The 23,503-nt window shown below is 38.2% G+C and overlaps 1 long non-coding RNA gene across 31 annotated transcripts; it reads left to right on the top strand.

Moving 5' to 3' along the window:
* The first annotated feature begins 1,302 nt into the window (after positions 1-1,302).
* Positions 1,303-8,491, top strand: LOC110930134. 31 transcript variants are annotated; one of them, XR_004888664.1, is made up of 15 exons: positions 1,312-1,662; positions 1,740-1,813; positions 1,907-1,965; positions 2,051-2,153; positions 2,251-2,308; positions 2,414-2,418; positions 2,502-2,564; positions 2,665-2,748; positions 2,844-2,890; positions 4,408-4,550; positions 5,746-5,854; positions 5,943-6,081; positions 6,920-7,169; positions 7,993-8,080; positions 8,279-8,491. It is a non-coding gene; the product is annotated as an uncharacterized LOC110930134 (long non-coding RNA). The 31 variants fall into 31 exon arrangements; XR_004888660.1 differs by having other exon boundaries at positions 2,384-2,418; XR_004888652.1 differs by having other exon boundaries at positions 2,380-2,418.
* The last annotated feature ends 15,012 nt before the right edge of the window (positions 8,492-23,503 follow it).

The following is a 23,503-nucleotide window of genomic DNA, read 5'->3' as shown; positions in this document are numbered from 1 at the left end:
CCCCTTCAAATGAACTATCTATCGGTTTAAAAGCATACCCATTTTGCAAAGCCTTCATTTCATACAAAGATCAATATTTATATAAAATAAGATATTGAACTGAAGCATAATTTACCATAGAAACATTCTTACTTGATTTGCAAAACAAGAATCTTTCGGGAATTCAATGTCAGTAGATTCTTCAAGCTTTTCAAAACTCGTTTTTAATGTTTCCTCGGGAGACACATCAATGAAAGCTGGGAAAAAACAGGTTAAAAGTTTTTGGTAGAAGTACAAAAATGGATTATTGCAATCTGGAGTCACGTATATTCAAATGTTTGATTAAAACTATTAATTAACTATTGCAATAATATTGATGTCGTTATCTTAACTATCACATTCATTTCACAGTTTGAAAAAAAAAAGTTGAAATTGGGTCAACCCGATTCGGCCCCTTACATCAGCACCGACTTCCAACGCACAATGAACGTAGACGTACCTCCTACTAAAACAGAGGCACCATCTACACCTACAAATTCTGACGATGACTTCGAATCACTCAGGCTGGTGGGTATGGTCCCGTCCTCCACCCCAGCGCCGCCACGGTGTCATCGTCCCTCCACGCCGCCCCCCTCCGTCCCGTCCTCTTCGTCCTTTCTTCGCCGTTTGCGACGGAGCAAACAGGTGGGCCCCCCTCAGCGACGCCCGTCCTCCCACGCCGCCCCCTCCGGTCTTCATCCTGTCACCCTCTTCATCCCGTCACCCTCTTCATCCCGTCACCATACCCGTAGCCTGAGCCAAACAAGCCTGGTGTATGTGGTGATCATTTCAATCTTTGCAGCTTTTTAGTAATGAAATAATATACTTTCACGATCGAAATGAAGCCTGGTATGTCGTTATCTTAAATCATTAACACAATATGAATTATTTGTTTAAGGGCCAATCTGCAGTTAATTAAAATCAAATTAACAATAAGAGGATACATTTGGTTACCGATTTTGGTGTTGTCAATGATGAAATGTTACAGGCTGGTTAACTATTTCGTTGTCAGTGATGGTGAATGTTCTGCCAGCGAGGGGAAACGACGATGGGACGATTGGAGCGTCTTAAATCGGTGAAGGGTTGACGGTGAGCTTGGACGTAGTAGACCTGTCGTTTCCATTACGTGTAAACTGTTCATACCCGAGAATTCAAACACAGACACAAACACAATATTAGATCCTCTAAATTCTAGAAATTGATTTTTTGACAATAAAATCTATCTATTATACTAAAAGAATTCACTTTAGCCACATGTCATGCTGATGTGGACATTCTCTTAAGCCAGAGAATGGAACTTTGAGCGGCAATTCGTTCTCTTTATTTTCTTCATTCACACGCGCTCTCTCTCTCTTTTCAAAAACCCTAATTGAAACGCGATGGAGGCTGGAAACCAAGCACTGGTCATTCACACGCGCTCTCCCTCTTCTCTCAGGCGATTCAAATGGCGATTCAAAAACCAGATCTGAGATTCCAGGTACCTTTCATCTAATAACCTAAAATCATCTTGAATCTCTCTTTTGTGTACGCAGATCTGAAACCCTACATTCTTCTTCACGCTTCCTGTTGTCGTTATCGATTCGTCATCACTTTAACTTCTTCGTTCTTCTTTATCTTTTGTAGATCCGACCCTAAAAGTTGCAGGTATGTGGATTTATTTTGTTCTTTATGTTTTGTTCATCTTTAATCGAAGTTATTGTTCATTTAACCATGAGTTGCAGGTATGGTGGTGTCGGATCTACAGAGATTCAACACTGAGGTATACTTCACTTTTCTTCTCCGATCGAATATCACGGTAACTTCTCTTTCTATTTCCAACCACAACTCTTCCATATTTAGGTTAACGATGCGTAAAATAAAAAATAACCTGTTCAAATATTGAAATTAGGGTTCCGTTTTATTGCTCCTGTTGCTGTTTATTTGTCGGTTCATCGGTTAATATAGAAGGTTTGGATCGATTTTGTTTATAATAACAACATTACAGATGTAATATGGTTATTTAACTTCACATATTTGGATTTTTTTTTTGTAGGATATGTGGTGGATGAATTTGTTATTTTGTTTGTTATTTTGTTTGTAGGATTTGTGGTGGATGGATTTTGTTTCTTAGTTCTAAATTCACATATTTTACTCTGGTAACACATAAATAATACTTCTGTTCCTCACAAATCATGTGTATATTGTTATTAATCAACTAGATTTTTTGTAGTTACTCTTGCATATGTCATTCAGGCAATTTTTTAAAGATGATGACGATGATTATAAACAGTCATCATATCCAAATCATAAGGTACTTACCGACATCTTCACTTTTCGGTATAAGTTATTTGGGGTTTATGTTCTTTTGATTTTATGATTTAGCAAGTGTTGTATAAAGATCCACGTGCTTCACCAGCGGAGGTAACGGTTCTGAGCTCCTGAAATGAATCGATTCCATCAGTCTATTTCATCTTCGTCTATTCTATTCTGATGACCTCCTGCAGCAACGACCGACGAACTAGACAGCCGCATCAGGCGGCGGCTTTTTTAAACATGTGGGTCTTCCGGTACGTTGCACTTTACTCTCTCTTTTATCTCTTAATCACTTTCTCTCACTCTTTCTCTTGCACCGTTCTTTCCCTATTCTGACTCCTTTCTTAATTCAAGGCTTTTAAGGGTGGCACCAAAGTGATTTAAGGGTTGTTGCGCATGTGAGAATCGTTCTTTGAAGACGCTGAAATCGGTGGAGAGGTAAGTGGAGTCTGTTTATTTTAATGATGTTAATCATTTTCAAAGGATGTCCCAATTTGAACTTAGGATTTGCAAATTTGTTGCTGTATTACCAGACAACTGATTGCAAATGACAAGTTTGGTACCACCATTTCGATGTAAGGTATGGTTTCGAACATTTGTTACTAAACACTACAAGCGTAAATGTTGTTCCTGTGATTTAACCCTAACTGGTTCTAAAATCCAATTATTTTCTCAAGATCTTAATCTCATCAAATGTGGTTAATTATAATCAGCTGAATTTCTATTCAGGATACATCTCATCTATTATGTTTAACTAGATTCCTTTTTGGGTTGGAGAATAAATAGTAAGGTGTTAAGCATCTAGATTTAAATTACGGGGTAGAGGTAAGGTTGTCTATATCTCAACCTCCTTAGACCCTACCTAGCTTTGCTATATGTGGGATTTACTGAGTATGATGACGATGATGATGGTGTATAGGTAAAAACTAATGGGTAATATTTGTAGTTGTGAAATAGATACTTTGATGGCGATTGTTTATACTTACTTCTCTGTAGTCAAACTGCCTTAATTCCTAGGCGCCCAAGTTCGGCTCTGCTCAACACCTTAGCCAAACCGGCTTGAGTGCATCTATGCGCACAGGAGCAGTGAACCGGCTTGAACTGGAAAACACCGCTCTGAGCCCGTCTGTAATAGCTCAAAATGATCTGAACCAACCTAAATTAGCCTAAAACAAGTCCATAATAGCCTAAAGTAGCCTAAAAATGGACTGGATAACATGTGCTCCTTGCTTGCTTCGGGCCTTGCTTTTTAAGCGCCTAGGTGACTTGATTACCCTATGTGTCTTCAGTGCGGCTTAAGCTTTTGACTACCTAGATTTACTTAGCATAAGTCTCTACACATATAAATGAAAAAGTTGCTAATTATTTATTTTGTGGGCATCATTTATGCACTGAGCGGAAACCAAGATATGATCGTGGTTTCCGTTGCCGTTTTCAATCTTTGAATTTTGTTTTTTTACATTATACACCAATTTTTCCGGACATTATCCTCATGGACGACCTCCCGTGTCGAGGAGGGTGCTTCAACGGGTCTGGGTGTTTGGTTTTTCGACTCTATATGAGTCCCTCCTATCCTTGCAAAGATTATTCAACATACACACATTTATTTCGTGTAACAGTTCAAAATTTTATGTTAAATGTTCCCTAAATGTCTTTGTCAAATGCTAGGTGTATAAAGACATAAATGTGGTAACTTGGCTGGTTAAACGAGCCGAAATGGATGGTTGTAAGGCGATTGTCCTCACTGTAGATACCCGAGACTTGGCTGAAGGGAATCTAATATCAATACCATGTATATTATTAAAGCTATTATTAGCCAATTATCATATCAAAACCATAACATACAAGCATTTAAATAGGGTCGGCAGAAAAACTAAAATAGTTGAACGATTACTGGTTATGCTTTGTATATAAATAACTGAATTAGCCGAACGGAAATCACTCATACACTACAAAGTTTGATATAATTTCAGTTTTTCTTACGGTTGAATTCACTTGGCATGACTTTGATGAAGAAAGATTGGTGGTGATTGGAATTTTGTTAAGTGGTTAGCTTCAGTTATTTGTTAACTTAGTTTAACTATTCGTCTCTTGCAGCATGATATATGTTGCTGATCTTAACTACAAATAGGCAGCGAATACAGGCCCTGGGTGGAAGGAATAGTAGGAAAAAGAATGTTCATCCATCCTCAAATAATAAATGAGTCAGTTTCAGATTTTTCACTGTGATTCCACATCAGGTTTGTCTACCATAATTCTTATATAGTGGTCACTACTTTTTAGAGGTAGCCAAATTAGCGCTTTAGATAATGGGTCGAAATGGGTAATTTTAGTACCAGTACCCGGTGCATCTGGTTTGTCCCACAAGTTTAGTTTTATAATTGGTAATGCGTTAGTTATGATTGCCACAATAATAATAATAATAATCCAAGTATCCGAATGTAAACAATTTATAAGTTATATTAATATACTTTTACTACCATGAAGAGGAAAAAATGTTTGATGAGTTAATTTACTTAATTCCCAATACATATATTCCATTAGCTGTAGCAATTCATAAACTACGACATTATTTTTACCAATAAAATGTGAGTTTTTATTTTTAAGGTGTATATAGCAAAACGTACAAGTGGACTCACTACTTCACCAGCGACACTAAGCCTTACATCCACGGTCACTTAATACATTTTTATTAATGGTTTTGTATAATCTTTTTTAATATGTGAGGGATGAGTAAAGATTTGGAAGAGTTCGCGGGAGAGTTGTTTGATTCACTTTCCCACGTTGGAATATCATTGGCGACGTGATAAACAAAGCACAATTAAAGAAGTTTTTATGCTATGGAGCGAGTACATAGTTACATTGTACTCGTGACTATGTTATAACATTGATTGTAATTTTTGTAAACTTTATGTTAAAAATCAATGTAACTATGTACTTTGCTTTGTTAATCGTTAGTTATGTTGTTTTAAAATACAAGCGGTTTGTATGAAAAGACTAAAATAGGTTCATTGCGTCGTAATTTGTAAGGCCCTGGCCGCATCGTGACGGGCTTTACATCTAGGTATTTTTATTTTAGTTATTTTTGGTAAAAGTTAATAAGAAAATATAAGTAAATTAATCTTTGGTAATTTTTAAAAAATATATAAAAGAGACAACAAAAAGGTTAAGGGGGGAAGGGCCACTTGCACTTCCTATTCTAATGTCCTCTAATTTTTACCAGTCATATCACTCAATTCATCAATTGTCCTAAACTAACTAATTTGGTGGCATCATTATCCTAAAACATGAACCTCCACCATTTTACATCTCTCTCTCTCTCTCTTCCATCATTTTATATTTAATTGCACGTTATAAACTTCACAAAATTTAGAGTTATCAGGCAACATACTTTCATATATAATGGCTTAGACTACTTCTTCAACTTCGGCCCAGATTTTTAGGTTTCGAGTAATCAGAAGTTGCCATCAGTGTATCTTCTCGACAATATTGTGAACACATTGGGCGGGATTGCATTAAACACTTTTCGACCAAACTCCTCGAGGTAAGATCTTTAATCATGCAATTTTTATGTGACGATGAATGAATTATGTTGATATTTATATAGTTTCGTTGTATATGTTTTCTGTAAGGCGTATAGACAGGTTGATTCTACACTACATTCTGGTATGGGACATCATTTCGGGACTTGGAAAGGAGTGTTTCCTCCTCAAACGCTTCAATCACAAGAGAAAGAACTTGGTTTACAATCAGTCGGGAAGTCGGGAACAGGTCAACGTTAACTTCAATCAAAAGCTTCATTTTAATTTAATATTTACTTAAGTAATGGAGCTTTTCTTTCGTTTAAAAGTTTATGTCAACACTGTTAAATAATATAATTTACTTTGATACCATCCGTGTAACACACGGGTTCTTTGACGTAGAATTGGGATAACACACTTATTTTGATATTTAAAACTCATCTTAAAGATTATGTAGTTTGATATTTAGTAAATGTTTTTTTAAGACAGTGATGGTACCAAATTAGAGATTGGCATATGTGTAGGCTACTGGTGCCTGCGTTGAATATGAGGTTGAACTAGGGATGAGCAAATGGTATTGGGTGCCAGTTCGAAACCGGTACCAAATTTCTTGAACGACTTGATTTCCGGTACCGATTCGGTATCGATATTTAGCGTTTTCGGTATTGGTTTGGTACAGTACTGGTATTTGCCGGTTTTTACCTTCAAATACCGGTCCGTTCCGATACCGAACCGTAGCGTACCAGATATTTTCGATACTGGTACCCATTTTCTGGAATTTCGGTACCGGTTGGGTGACTTATGCTAGAAACCTATGAGAATAAAATTATTTAAACAAATTGCACTCCCGTAGGAAAAAACGGGTGCTTTGCGCCACTGTTTTAGACCCTATCTCCTCGGTGCGCCTCACGCTTTTTAAATCTAAGGTGGTCAATTAGCAATGATTGCAAGGTTGAATTTTGATTTCATTACTAAGCTTCACTCACATGTAATGCCTTATGCTAGAGCATGAATTTCCATTGTATAGACGTTTGTTTTATATTTTTGTTTCCTTTTGATGGTTTATTGTTTTATAATTGTGAAAATAGGAAGAAAAGGCAGGAGTTATCATTTACTGAATTGACTGATGATATGGTGTGAACTGTTGAAGAAAATGTCAAAAGAGATCTTAAAAGTTCAACGAATTCGGATTGTGAAAGTCCCATTGAGAAGCCATCAATTTGAGCATGTGGGTCTACTTACTTCTGGAACATTAAATGTTTCTTTGACATCAGGAGTGGCGATTAAGCTTTTCTTAGACTATTCTTAGATGCCACCTGCATAATGGTTTCACACAAGGTATGTAAACTGTAAAGGATATATTTCTCTTCCATACATTCTACTTATTGCTATGACTACCCAACGTAATTAGACCCTATGCACTAGATATATCGCTTAATGTAGTTGCTTATGATGATAAATGGACAATATATGTGTTTTATGTTTATTATATGATCCGTTGAAACCATGCAGGAAAGTATAGATGTGATTAGAGGTGCATAAAACCGGGTACCCTATTCCTAGGTATTGTAATGCTTATTTTTAGGTACGGGAAAAACTCGGAAACCAGGTCTTTTTTGGGTTTTTCTTCGGGTACTTTTTGGATATAGATGGGTTTTTTAAGGGGCTGGGTTGCAAATACATGTGGATTTTGGGTATTCAAAAAACCTATGTACGGGTATTCACAAAACGGGTACGGGTATTCACTATAACCGGGTTTAGGTATTTTTTTTCGTTCGGGTTTTTTTATGCACAGCAGGAAATGTTATGTGAAAATTGCAGGTGGTTTTGAATGTAGTACTTGATTCAACGAAATCATTCAATTTTGTGTTTTACAATGTTCATCTCTATGGGTATTATGTTTATAAGCGTTGAAATTTTTTTTCAGTTATGAGCTTAAATCGGTATTAGATATTGTTGACATAAAAACCTTTAACAAAATACCAATATTTTTTTTACGTTGAATCTGGAATTGCGTTTTCAATTTTTCCTGGACACTTTCATTCGGTTACTTGCACTTATTTGAGCATTCAAAGTGGTAGGTTGTATGTAAGCTTGAAGTTGGTAAGTAAAATCTTTCCTTGGTATATGGTGTTTTAATGTAATCTACATGTTTTTTTAGGTATTTTTTTTAAAAATGATTAATGACGCTGACTCTATGCCAGCGGATATTGGTACGGAACTGACAAAGGACTAAGAACTTTAAAAAGGTAATATCTCGCTTTAATTTGTCATGTAGTAGTGCAATCCGTTTTTAAGGACTCTAAAAATGTTGACCAACAACATTAATTCACTAAGGTCTGTACTATTTTATGAAAATTATGATCAAACAAGTGTTACTTATATCAACCATTATATGTAAAATTTTGTTTTTTGTTGTTACTGATTGTATTAATATGTGTTTGTAGCCCATGATATACATGACTACATGTTCACAGAAAGGAAGATAGATACTAAACATTTCAGATTGGCGTAGAGTTGGGATTGTATGAAACATCTAAAGAAATATCAGTTGTTTCTTAGACTCACTCGATACTACATTTGGTTGAGAAAATATATTATATAAAATGATGTGTGATTTTTCATATTTATTTGTTAATGAGAAGCCACTTCGTGTTAAAGGGTAGGGGATGTTAAAATATGTTAATAACCGTAACTTGGGAACCAGTTGTGAGTATAGTAACATCTACATTTATGTGTAATTTATTAATTTAATAGATTTATAAGAAATTTATTTTCTTTATTAATTTACAATCTGTAATTGGGACCGATATAGCAACCCGTCTTCTTTCATGGTCAATTGTACGTTGCTTTATCATGGATAAAAACACGAGATGGAGTCAAACTACTAATACTTGACAACGACGGCAAACCTACAGATAAACAACTAATGTGGTTTTTAAGGAGATTTTCAACGAATTGTGATCGTTGCATATTCATGTATTTCAATTTGTCGTGGTAATCTTAGAAATTCGTTTGTGTAATAACGTGTGTTTAATCATAACATTTATGTAAACGATGATGATAAGATATTATCTTTTAGCAAATATTGGTAGTTGCACATATATACCTCGATTAAACTTGATCCCTTTTGATAAAAAGATTCCTTTTGCTTTTCAAAGGAGGCAATTTCCACTAGCCGTATGTTTTGCAATGACGATCAACATAAGTCAAGGTCAGTCTCTTTCAAGAGTTGGTTTGTACCTCAAACAACCGGTCTTCTCTCAAGGTCAATTGTATGTTGCCTTATCAAGGGTGAAAACAAGAAATGGAGTCAAAATACTCATACTTGACAACAACGGAAAAGCTACATATAAAACAACTAATGTGGTGTATAAAGAGATTTTCAACGAATTGTGATATCTGCATATTGATGGTTAATAAAAAGATTTTACATGATCCGTTTCAAGACGTGTATATATTCATAACATTTTATGTAAACAAAGATGAAGCGATATTATCTTTAATCAACCCGTGTAATACACGGTTCCTTAGGCTAGGTATAGTATTAAAAGAATCAAATTTTAGTTGGATGGTTTGAATGGTAAAAATATATCAAATAAAAAAATAGATGGTATTAAAAGAATCAAATTTTAGTTCTCAATTTTTATATGTATTCATATCTATCTCTTATACCAAAGCAAAATAATGTTAACTTTTTGACTTTGATGTGGCATACCTATTTAGGCTGATAATTGAGTTTTAAGCGGCAAATCCTTTTTCCTCCTTCCTCAGCAATTTTGTTAAAGCGCAATTATGTTCTTCAATATGGAAACTCCAATCAATTCTTAATCAATTCTCAATCAATTGAAATCTTCTCCAATACGTCGTCTCTTCAATTAATAAAAAAAAACCCTAATTTCAATTTCATATATTCGCTCCATCTGTCTGTTGATGTATACTATGTTTTATGTTCATTTCGTGTTTTACATCCTTCCAATCGAGCACAAACGAAACCTTAAATCGGCATCAGAGATTAAGGTATTTCAAATTATGATGTTCAATGCTTGCATAACTCGATACAACACAATCGTTTTAGGGTTTTTTTATGATTATGGTGTGTTGGTTTTATGGCTGTTGTTCGGATTTGATGCTTTGATGATTGCCACTTGCATAATAGAATGGTTCAAGCATTCAAGATTTGTTTTTACTGTTTTCATCAAAGTTAAGTTGGATCATCTACCATCCCAAGCTTTGTTTTTAGTGTTTTGTAAGGTCCATTTTAGGGGACTTGTGGTTTGTAAAGTGATAATTTGGGAACTTTTGGCTAAATTAGGCGATTCTCATCAAAGTGATTATCGAAACCTAAATTGGAACCAGTCGAGGCAAATCTAGGTAAGTTTACTCTTATTTACATCGATATTACTTGTGATTTTAATCGTTTACTCTTATTTGTTGTTTTGCAGATTAGGTTTTGTTTTGTGTAAAATAAGATGTTTTCAATGATTTATGTTCATATGTGTCATATGGGGTGTGTAAATTTCAAAACTTTTTGGGTTTTTATTATCAGGTGGTGTTTGCAATTGAAAATCTTGCTAAATTTCAAAACAATATGGTACGATAACTTTCCACCAGACACTCTTTAACTAATTATCTAATTATTTTCGTATCCACTCTTTCAAATTCTATTTTCTGAAGTTAATTATTTGACTTTACTTATTGCCAATTACGTGATCACTTTCAAAATGAATTTGTTTTTGTTAATATTCATTTGTGTTTTTTTTTAAATTGGACTCAGAATTTATCTTTCTTTTATGGTGTGTAGGCATTTACTCATGTGAATGTTCAACAAGATCTGAAGGATGTCAAACTATGGCAGGTCATTCTTTTAACCGCTAACTAGAAAAGAAACTGTTTTAATTAATATTATATATTTTTTAATAATGTCAGTGTGTTTATAACTTCATATGATATTTCAGGTTTATACTATGTTAAAGGGTTTAGAAAATATAGCTGCCAGTGCAGATATACCAATGTTAGTTTGTGGGGACTTTAGTTCTGTTCCTGGAAGGTTTGTTATTTATTTTTTGATTTAATATTTAAGAATCATATTAGTTTTATAGAATATTGATTGTTAAAACTGGATTGCAGTGCTCCTCATGCGCTTTTAGCAATTGGGAAAGTTGACCCATTGCATCCTGATTTAGCAGTTGACCCTCTCGGAATTCTTCGTCCCACCACAAAGTTGACTCACACTCTGCCCTTGGTAATTTAGGTCTTCAATTATTTCCTAAAAGTTATCGAGTAAAATGCCATTTTCGTCTCTGAGGTTTGGCCGATTTTGCGACTTTCGTCCAAAGGTTTGTTTTTTCGCATCTGGATCCAAAACGTATTAACACGAAAGCACAAATGAAGGACCAAAAAACCTTAGCAATGTTAGTGATTCAGCAAAAATCGGTGTATATCATTGGACTCTGTCTCTTGATCTTGCTGATGAAGATGTATGCATCTGTTAACTTTAATTAATTTTCTGTCTCTTGAACTTGCAGATGAAGATGATTCATGTGATGTGCACATTTTAAAACCAACATTAAGATATGGTTTTGTGGGTATTGTTTAAAAAGAATCTCTATTTTTTTTTTGTTTTAAACAGTAGCATCTAAGGCACACAACTTGACACCACTAGGCTTTTCCACCTGCAGCTGCATGAGACCTGAACATGGTTGCCGAAAGCACTGATAAGCATTCTTTTTTCATTCTATCTCTCTTTTAGTATTGTTTTACCTGTAATCATATGTATTGTTTACATGTAATCCTATGTAGGTTTATCCTCTTGGCAGCCACAGGCAAAACACAAGTGTTCTGGTGACTAATCAATAATATCTAGGCAGAGTAAGATTAATTTGTACAGTTTTTCCCACTTGAATGAAGATAAAATTTAACCCAAGTATCTCTTTTGTAGCTTATCATTGGAGTTGCTAATGGATTGTGGTCAGATAAAGCTTAATACCTAAGTATCCCAAAAAGTGTATTTCTTTATTCATTCTGTGTAACACCTCGTAAAATCGTACCCAATAAAATAAAGACACGTGTCATGAGACAAACGTGTCAGGAACCCGGGTCAAATAAAGATGTATGGTAGGATTTAAAAAGGGCGTCATGTTATTAAAGATACCTCTGAACGACCCAAGGGCGACATGTTATTAAAACACCTCTGAGCAACCCGAATCATAAATCCCAAGATCCTTAAATCGTTATGATAAGCATCTGATATTAGCCGGTTGTTTTAAATAAATAAAATTCCATCTTATATGGAAAATCTGATTTGTAGAATAATGTTGTAAACATTTGAAAGTTGGATACTTTTTTTGAGAAACTAAATTCAATAAGAATTCATGTCCCTATGTTCCGACACTTTCTAAAAGCTTGTCACAAGAGGCCAAATGGTGTAAGGGCATGCAAAGCATGCAAAGGCTGAACAAGGGACACTCCTACTGCAGTAAAAGCATGAAAATTCGGAGTCCACGATGTTGCATGGTCAAGGCTTGAAATTTTTAAAATTTTTGGTTCTGGTCAACGGTTACGGACCGTAAGGCCCTAGGCTTACGGTCCGAAAGATGCATACCTGGGCGATTTCAGCAAAGGTCGGTTACGGACCACATCAGTTCAAGCATACGGTCCGCAAGAGCTGCATACGGACCGCAAGAGCTTAGGCTTACGGTCCGTAAGCCTGTCACTGGCAGCAGAAAATGGACAGCTGCCTGTTCAGCCTGTTGCACCGCCTTATTGAGATGGTTTTCGAAACAAGGGACTTGCTAGGCAGTATTTAGCCACATAGGGACATCTGGGATGATCTTGTAACTAACCTAGACTACCTTGGCATGATCTTGGACCCTAAGGTTCACTATATAAGAGCTTGAGTTATGAACATTTCATTCATTCATTTTCAACTTTGCATAAGTTCACTCCTGGAGCTCCTCTGGTCAGCAACAAATATTCTTAGCATCCCTAATCCTAATTAGGACTCTTGTAAGTGTCCTTAACCTCCCTTATTTCGTTTTAGTTTAGTTAATTAGCTAAAAGTCAAACCATCGTAATTAAGGTTTGACTTCGAGATTAGTCAATAATTACTCAGTCAAATCTCGAATTAAAAATACCTATAAGTAGGTAATTATGTGGGTAACAAACCCTTAAAAGGGTATTTTCAGATTCCCACTCTAACCATGATAATTGTCGAGTCAAAGCTTACTTTAAAAAGTCAACAGAATACTTAAATCCAAATTAACTCATAATTAGCAATGTAGGATACATGCAACCTGTTTGATCATTAATATAACTTGGTAACTAATGTAACTAATGTAAGAACATGTCCCAACATGTTCAACTCGACAATTTTCTGTTTAGACCCGGTTTGGAACCGAAAGTCGCATAGTTTGACTTTCACTTTGACTTTCAGTTCTGACCCGTTTTAGTCAAGTTTAGGATTGCCTTAGAGCTTCTTTTGGACCTAGTAACATGTTAGTATAACCCTCAGTGATTATACGGCTTGGTTCACTAGTTGTCTAATTATTATGCAAGTTTCCGTTAAATGCCCTTATGTTGACCATTATGCCAAATGTCCATAAAATATGATTTTTGAAAATATAAAAGGGTAGACGTCTTAGTTACTGAATTATAAACTTGTACCTAAAATTTGACATCAGTTTGAGGTCTAGATTAAGAGATATGCTCATTAGCGTAATTAGAAGCTTTCTTAGTAATTAATTAGCATAATTTGCATATAGCCTATCTAAACTCAAATTTTTATACAAAACTTTATACCCACTGATATATAATAATATTGTGGGATTTTTAGAGATTTTTAATTATTTTTAGGCTGAGCATAACTTAGAGTTAAGCTTAATTCGGTTATTGCCAGTTATACCCTTTTAGGCTATAAAATGAGTTTTATAAATCCTTTTGACCTCAAACCTTTTTCTACTGATTTATTTTGTTAAATATATTATTTTGAGTCTTCTGGAATTATAAAAACATCAGTTTTCTTTCAAAACCCGGAAATAGCTCCAAATCGCCTTTTTAGGCATTTTTACGACATAGTATATATCAAAACTAGTTTATATATATAAGGGTTGATACCTACTGATATAGTTAGTAAAATTTTATATTATAACAGTAAACTAAGGTTTCAAACTCAGGTTTCCAGTTTTGACCTTTTAGGCTTATGTGAAATTACCAAAATGCCCTTTCGGTGCATCAGATGGTTATAATTAATAAAATTCACATATATTTGATACTATGCTATTATAACATATTAAACTAAGTATATTTCTGATTTATTCAAATATATTACTCAGATTGCTAGTTTAACTCTTTTATACCCTTTAAATGCCCAAAATGCCCTTATGAGGCGTAGTTTGAGTTTAAAATTATTTTGGGCATAATAGGACATATTACAACATATTTGGTGGATATAACCTCAGGAAACTTGTATATGATTTATATGGTTACCCGTTACGCACTTTCGCGTTCAGATCGGTTTATGTAACTAGTTTACACATATTAGCCGAAACGGGTCAAACCGTATCATCTTTGTCTCAAAATCCAGAATGTATTTAATTTACCCATATTATACAAGTCTCCAAACTTGTTGGGTCTAAATCGCATTCCTTCCCGGTTTTTTCCTTCCATGCGATTAAACCGTATTTTTCCTTGAAGCTAACCGGTCTAAGCTTAGGCTATATTAAAGACCCGTTAGGATTCTAATAGGTTATTATAAACCTTTGTTCCAGAATAGGAGACCAGTAAAAGACACTTGCATTTGCTTATTGTGGTTTATACTTGCTCAGGTAAATACTTTTAACTTATTTTCCCTTATACGAGCTTGGGGTACGGTATATAAAATACCGCTTGGTCGGGCAATTGACCCTAGCTCATTAGTAGTTGGGTATTATCAATGTGACCCGTTTAAAAATTGGTTTTGTTTGTTTTACGCCTTTGGGAGTTTAATGACCATGTCCCGGATATCCTTGGCATCATTCATGAAATGGCCACGACCTTGACACGCGGGTGTAGGCGTACACCCGACAATGTGTCCATATTATTAAGGTATAACCGTTGGTTTCCCGCCGCGGATTTATACTATGTGGTGTGTCTATTAATCTTAAACCCGACACGAACTGGGCGACTAAACGCATAATAAACATGTAATTCTTTTACAAGCTTAAATTTGATTAATTATCCCAAGTTATTAAAAAAAAGTTTTGTGCCATGTGCATTCAAATCAATTTTTAAAAGATTTTCAAAATGAGTCAGTTAAATTGTATTTACTAGTGTAAACTGACGTATTTTCCCCAAAAAGATTAAGTGCAGGTTATACACGTAATAGGCTGGCCACTCCTTAGCATCGTTAGAGTCTCGCAAGCTTGGATGTCATTATCTGTTGAACAGTTTCTCCTTTTTATTTTGATCCACCTGTGGATCTATTTCAGCTACATTGTGATACTTGGATATTACAGTTGGTTTGGTTGAAACAAATCTATCTTTTTGCTTCCGCTGTGCATTATAATTTGTGTTGTTTGACTATGAAGATATCAATTACGTCACGATACTCCCCCACCGGGCCCACCGGTGACATGTGGAAATTAGGGGTGTGACAGGTTGGTATCAGAGCCAACACTGAGTGAATTAAACACTAGCCTTTTTGTGTTTAATCTCAGTGCACAAATTGCACATTCCTCGAGTTCCGAGTCTAGACAACGAACATAGGACAAACTCTGTTTTGTTTTTGTTATTCGGTCTTTTATTTTTATATATATTGGTCGTTATCTTAACCATGTTTGCAGGTCGAAAATGTCGCCAAGATTTTTGAGAGGTCGAGGCAAGGGCCCAGTTACGGGCCATGATCATGAGGCCGGACCATCGCACCGGCGAACGCCTTCAATCACCATGAGTACTAGCCCGCAGGAGCCATGGAGGCTCTACGTTGAACCTGGGAGGCGGTCAGTCTCCCTCAGTTCCTCACCTTCATATCAGCATTGTTTTGGGCCCCAATCAGAGAACGAGCCCAACAACCAACCACCTTCTTTCATACCCTTGCAGAGGTCGAACTCACACCATTCTTTTGGTGACCCTACCCCTGTTTTCCAAAGCCGGTTCAACCCGGCTAATCTTATTCAAGAACCCGTGGGTTTTAACCCACTGGGACCCGAGGATCACTTCTCGGGTGAAAATGACATGGATGAAGACACGGATCCCGTGGAGCCTGCGTCCGGAATACCGAACCACCCCATCGAAATCTCCGATGGGTCATCTTTCCATGGATCGCCTTACCGCGGTCCTGACAGTTACCAGGCGAGGTTTACTCAGTGGGACTGGTATTTCACGCCCTCTGAACACTCGTCCCCATACCAGCAGTAGCAGCAGCAACAGCAGCAGGATCCTTCCGAGGATTCTCGATTTGTGGCAGTCACTTCGCCACCACCACCACCAGTGGAACAGCAACCGCCTCCGGAGCCACCGAGGCGGAGAAGGTCAAACGCACGGATGTCCGTGCAAGGAGGAGTCCGCATCAGCACTCCTCAGCCCTCGAGTGGCAGTCATTATCCGCCACTCCAGGAAGAAGAAGAACCACAGATGGGAGGTCCATCAAACCCCATCCCAGAGATCAACTCTGTGCCTATGGCGCCACCAGTGGGTTTTGACAACCCAATCCCTGCCTACGCCGGTTCAGCGGCGTATAACCCTTTTGAGCAACCGGCACATACCCATTACAACTATGCTGATGTAGACCCATACTAGGAGGCATGGGACTACAATGCTAGTCACCCAGAGGGACCCTATGGTGGTCTTTGGACCACTGGTTACCCAACTTATGGGTACCAGCGTCCGCCACCTCCTCAACCTCTGTACCAGCCGCCGCAGCCGCAGTTGATCCCGCCTGAGCGCCAGCAAGAGGTCCTTGAGAGATTGAACCGATGTGAACGGGAAATCCGAACAGAGCGCATTAACACACGAGGCTTCTTCAAGGGATTATCAGACTTGATCAAAGGGAAGTCCAAAAGAAGGGGTCATTGAAGACCTTTTGTTTTAATTATTTTAGTTGTAATCAAGTCCCTGCGTGGACTTTTTGCTTCAGTACTCAGCCCCTGCGTGGGCTTGTCTTTTGTGTTCTGCCCCTGCGTGGGCATGTCTTTTAGTTGACCCCTGCGTGGGTTTGTTTTGGTTTTTCCACCCCTGCGTGGGCATTTATTTTCTTAGAAGTCCCGTTTAGGGCAAAAGATGTATTTGTTAAAACAATTTATGAGATGTTCTAGTTTAAATTTTCATTTTATTTATTTATTATTAATTACGTGCATAAAACATGAAATAAGTGAAAATAATTAAAAGATCTGCCATCATAATTAAAATGGTAAAATCTAAAAAGGGACAAAGACCCATCTAAATGATATCATAAAACAAGGCCAAGATGATAGTTCCATAATTAGATTAAGATCCATATTAACATCTCAATTTAGGACTATTCTGCGTTAATTATTAAAGGAATCTTAGAGGTAAAACCTAGCCTTATGTTGTTGCAGACATGGCTAAGATGGTAGAACCCACATAATAGATTCCAATTATTGTTAACATCTGTTAGTATGTTGACATTCTTGGCAAACTGTGAATCAGTAAAGTCACACAGGCCATCCTTTAAAAAGGGTTAATTTAAATTCCCTTAATTATATAACCGCTTCTTAAGGGCGAAGTGCCTATGGACAATAATTAGATGTCCTTTGGGACTAAGAACAGTGGTAGCTTATGACTCCCTGTAAATAACAGGTAACGAACTATGGTTCAAACCTGAATACCAGGACTCTGTAAATTTCTGGTTCATAATTAAATTAAAATTGTCCTTGTGACTAGGCCTTATGTGCTATTATTTCATAATTTAGGGTAATAATGGCAATTTAAAACCATGGTTAATAGAATAAGAAATACTGTAAAAACCTCTAAATAAAACCTTGCCCATTTATTTATATGTAGCAATTGAAGCTACATGGCAGGGTCGGATGAAGTAAATAGCCATCCGGTGGAAAACCACGATAACGCCAGAATACAGTTGACTGGTGCGGAGCTGCAAGCACTAGTGGACAACGCCGTTGCAAAAGCTTTGGATAGACAGTACAGTGAGTCCTCTGGAACCCAAAGTAGAACTCTGTCTACACCTCATTCCAAGCCAAAGACCCATTCTGAGGCTCATAGCAAACCACCCTCTGTCCAGCCTAAGTCTAAGAAGGATGAACCTAAGAAGGATGATGATCGACACTCATCGAATGAGAACAGTGTTCAACCCAAGAAGATAGTGTTTGATGATGCACCCCGCTCTAAAGGATGCACATACAAGTATTTTGTATCATGCAAGCCCCGAGATTTCACTGGGGAGAAGGGCGCTGTGGGTTGCATGACTTGGCTGGATGAAATGGACACTGTTGTGGACATTAGTGGTTGTGCTGAAAGGGACATGGTAAAGTTTGCATCCCAGTCATTTAAGGGTGAAGCCCTAGCATGGTGGAGGTCATTGATCCAAGCCTCTGGAAAAGTTACTTTGTACAACATGTCTTGGGAGCAATTTGTTGCTCTTATCAAAGAAAACTACTGCCCTCAGCATGAGGTTGAAAAGATAGAATCTGATTTCCTATCGCTGGTCATGAAGAACCTGGATTGCCAGGCTTATCTCACAAGTTTCAACACCCTGTCAAGATTGGTTACGTACCTTGTAACCCCGGAACCCAAAAGGATCGCACGTTTCATTGGGGGTTTGGCCCCAGAAATAAAAGCAAGTGTGAAGGCCTCTCGGCCCGCTACTTTCAGATTCGTAGCTAATATATCTCCGTCTCTCACTCTGGATGCAGTGAGACAGAGATCATTGAGAAATGCTGACACAGAGAAGAGGAAACGTGAAGATGAAAATTCACGTCGGTCAAGCAAGAAGCATAGGGGGAACCGTGACCACAAGAAGGGGTCTGAGACCAAGAAAGATGGGCAACAATCGGGTGATAGGCCCAAGTGCAAGATTTTCAAGAAGCACCATTTTGGAAGGTGCAGGTATGAACAGAAATCCCAATCCCAGCCGAAGGCATGTGGGATTTGCAAGTCCTCTGGGCATAGGACCCTCGAGTGCAAAAAGTTGAAAGATGCAACTTGCTATAGTTGCAACGAAAAAGGGCATATCAAGACCAACTGCCCAAAACTGGCGAAGAAAGCTGAAGAAGGGAAGAAGACCAACGCCGGGGTCTTTCAAATGAATGTTCAGGAGGCCATCCAGAACGACAATGTCATAACCGGTACGTTTCTCATTAATGATGTTTTCGCAAGAGTATTGTTTGATTCTGGAGCAGATAAATCCTTTGTAGATAATAAGTTTTGTGAATTGTTAAGACTACCTGTTAAAGCCTTAAGTATGAAATATGAGGTGGAATTAGCTGATGGAACCATGGAAACAGTTTCGACTGTGTTAGATGGATGTGTTATATCCATTAGGAACCACTCTTTTCCTCTGTCCTTATTACCCTTTAAGCTAGCCGGATTCGATATAGTAATAGGCATGGATTGGTTATCACGTAACCAAGCTCAGATAATGTGCAACAAGAAACAAGTGGTGATCAAGACTCCGTCTGGTGAGCCACTTACCATTCAGGGGGACACTCAACATGGATTGCCTGAGCAAGTGGCAATGCTAAAGGCATCCAGATGTTTGAAGAAAGGTTGTGTGATTTATATGGCACAGGTAACCGTTGGTGAGGAGAGACCCAAGATTGAAGATATTCCAGTCATCTCTGACTACCCTGAAGTTTTCCCTGAAGAACTACCTGGTTTGCCACCAGATAGACAAGTGGAGTTCAGAATCGACATCATTCCAGGAGCTGCACCTATTGCAAGAGCGCCTTATAGATTAGCACCAACAGAAATGAAGGAATTGAGGACGCAGCTAGATGATCTGCTAGCCAAAGGTTTTATTAGACCTAGTTCGTCCCCTTGGGGGGCACCGATCTTGTTTGTCAAGAAGAAAGATGGGTCGATGTGTTTATGTATCGATTACCAAGAGCTTAACAAGGTTACTATAAAGAATAGGTATCCTCTGCCCAGGATCGACGATCTGTTCGATCAGCTTCAAGGAGCGAGCTACTTTTCCAAGATTGATCTAAGGTCAGGCTACCATCAATTGAAGGTCAAGGATGAAGATGTACACAAAACTACGTTTAGGACTCGTTACGGTCATTACGAGTTCCTAGTGATGCCTTTTGGGCTCACTAACGCACCTGCCGCATTCATGGATCTCATGAATCGCGTCTGCAAGCCTTATCTAGATAAATTTGTCATCGTCTTTATCGACGACATTCTCATCTACTCGAAGAGCCAAGCTGACCATGAGAAGCATCTCCGTTGCATTCTGAAACTGCTAAAACAAGAAAAGCTCTATGCCAAATTTTCTAAATGTGAGTTCTGGCTTCGAGAAGTCCAATTTCTTGGACATGTTGTGAGTGAGCGTGGTATCCAAGTAGATCCCGCTAAGGTTGAAGCCATCATGAACTGGCAAGAGCCGAAGACGCCTACGGAGATTCGCAATTTCTTAGGATTGGCAGGATACTACAGACGCTTTATCGAGAATTTCTCAAGAATTGCAGCACCCCTGACTCTTCTAACTCGCAAGAATAGCAAGTTCAATTGGGGGCCTAGGCAGCAAGAATCCTTCGATATTTTGAAGCAGAAGTTGAGCAACGCTCCAGTGCTGACGTTACCTGAAGGAATTGAAGAGTTTGTAGTTTACTGTGATGCATCACACACCGGGATGGTTGTGTGTTAATGCAAAAAGGCAAGGTCATTGCCTACGCTTCGAGACAGTTAAAAGTGCACGAAAAGAATTACACCACTCATGATTTGGAGTTGGGTGCCGTTGTATTCGCACTAAAACTATGGAGGCACTACTTGTATGGAACCAAGTGTGTGATCTATTCTGATCACAATATCATTCAGCATCTGTTCAATCAGAAGGATTTGAACATGGGGCAGCGACGCTGGATGGAAACTCTGAATGACTATGATTGTGAGATAAGATACCATCCAGGCAAGGCCATCGTAGTCGCAGATGCCTTGAGCAGAAAAGAAAGAGTGAAGCCAATAAGAATCAATGCCAAGAGCATTGAAATCAAGAACGGTTTGAATGAAAGGTTGTTAGCTGCACAGAAGGAGGCTGTGTTGGAAGCTAACTATCCTAATGAAAAGCTGGGAGTAACTGAAGAGCAGTTATCCTATGGCAAAGACGGAATCCTGAGATTAAATGGAAGAATATGGGTTCCTGTTTATGGAGGACTTCGAGACGTTATCCTTCAGGAAGCCCACAGTTCTAAATATTCCGTTCATCCTGGAGCGGATAAGATGTACCAGGATGTGAAGGCAAATTATTGGTGGATAGGCTTGAAGAAGTTTATAGCCACCCATGTAGCCAAATGTCTAACGTGTGCTCAAGTCAAGGCTGAGCATCAGAAGCCGTCAGGTTTGCTACAACAGCCTGAAATTCCCACTTGGAAATGGGAAATGGTGACGATGGATTTCATCACCAAGTTGCCTAAGACACAGAAGGGAAATGATACTATATGGGTCATAGTTGACAGACTGACCAAGTCAGCTCATTTCCTACCCGTTAAGGAAACTTACAGTTCGGACATGTTGGCCCAACTGTATGTTGATAAAATCGTGTCCCTGCATGGGGTACCAGTGTCTATTATCTCTGATAGGGATACTAGATACACTTCGCATTTTTGGAAAAGTTTCCAACAGTCTCTAGGCACGCAATTGAACTTTAGTACGGCATACCATCCTCATACGGATGGGCAGAGTGAGCGTACCATCCAGACTTTGGAAGACATGCTTCGGGCATGTGTGATTGATTTAGGAGGTAGCTGGGATAGGCACCTACCTTTGGTCGAGTTCTCCTATAACAATAGCTATCATACCAACATTCAGGCTGCACCTTTTGAGGCATTATATGGTAGGAAGTGCAGAATGCCCATTTGTTGGGCAGAAGTAGGAGACACTTAATTATCAGGTCCCGATCTAGTCTTTGAAACGACGGACAAGATTGTCCAAATTCGTGACCGCCTGAAAGCTGCCCGGGATAGGCAGAAGAGCTATGCTGATAAAAGGCGAAAACCCCTCAAGTTCGAGGTTGGTGATAAAGTTTTGCTCAAAGTATCACCCTAGAAGGGGGTGATGCGATTTGGTAAGAAAGGTAAGTTAAGCCCGAGGTACATAGGACCATCCGAGATCATTGAATGTGTTGGGTCAGTGGCTTATAAGTTGAACTTACCTGAAGAGCTCAGTAGTATTCACAATGTGTTCCATATCTGCAATCTGAAGAAATGTCTAGCTGATGAATCACTAGTCAAACCACACACAGATGTGCATATAGACGAGAGCTTGAAATTTGTGGAAAAACCTGTGTCGGTTGAGGATCGACAGGTAAAGAAGCTTCGAAGGAAGTATGTGCCTATTGTCAAGGTCAAATGGGATGGTCATAGAGGTCCCGATTATACGTGGGAGTTAGAGTCCACAATGAAAGAAAAATACCCTCAATTATTTCAATAAATCTCGAGGTCGAGATTTCTTTTAAGGGGGTGAGGATGTAATACCTCGTAAAATCGTACCCAATAAAATAAAGACACGTGTCATGAGACAAACGTGTCAGGAACCCGGGTCAAATAAAGATGTATGGTAGGATTTAAAAAAGGCGTCATGTTATTAAAGATACCTCTGAACGACCCAAGGGCGACATGTTATTAAAACACCTCTGAGCGACCCGAATCATAAATCCCAAGATCCTTAAATCGTTATGATAAGCATCTGATATTATCCAGTTGTTTTAAATAAATAAAATTCCATCTTATATGGAAAATCTGATTTCTAGAATAATGTTGTAAACATTTGAAAGTTGGATTCTTGTTTTGAGAAACTAAATTCAATAAGAATTCATGTCCCTATGCTCCGACACTTTCTAAAAGCTTGTCAGAAGAGGCCAAATGGTGTAAGGGCATGCAAAGCATGCAAAGGCTGAACAAGGGACCTTCCTACTGCAGTAAAAGCATGAAAATTCGGAGTCCACGATGTTGCATGGTCAAGGCTTGAAATTTTTAAAATTTTTGGTTCTGGTCAACGGTTACAGACCGTAAGGCCCTAGGCTTACGGTCCGTAAGATGCATACCTGGGCGATTTCAGCAAAGGTCGGTTACGGACCACATCAGTTCAAGCATACGGTCCGCAAGAGCTGCATACGGACCGCAAGAGCTTAGGCTTACGGTCCGTAAGCCTGTCGCTGGTAGCAGAAAATGGACAGCTGCCAGTTCAGCCTGTTGCACCGCCTTATTGAGATGGTTTTCGAAACAAGGGACTTGCTAGGCAGTATTTAGCCACATAGGGACATTTGGGATGATCTTGTAACTATCCTAGACTACCTTGGCATGATCTTGGACCCTAAGGTTCACTATATAAGAGCTTGAGTTGTGAACATTTCATTCATTCATTTTCAACTTTGCATAAGTTCACTCCTGGAGCTCCTCTGGTCAGCAACAAATATTCTTAGCATCCCTAATCCTAATTAGGACTCTTTTAAGTGTCCTTAACCTCCCTTATTTCGTTTTAGCTTAGTTAATTAGCTAAAA

Source organism: Helianthus annuus, chromosome 3, assembly GCF_002127325.2.
Source record: "Helianthus annuus cultivar XRQ/B chromosome 3, HanXRQr2.0-SUNRISE, whole genome shotgun sequence".
Classification (NCBI taxonomy): Eukaryota; Viridiplantae; Streptophyta; class Magnoliopsida; order Asterales; family Asteraceae; genus Helianthus; species Helianthus annuus.
Note: the sequence above shows the minus strand (reverse complement) of the source record. Positions and strands in the feature narration are given on the sequence as shown.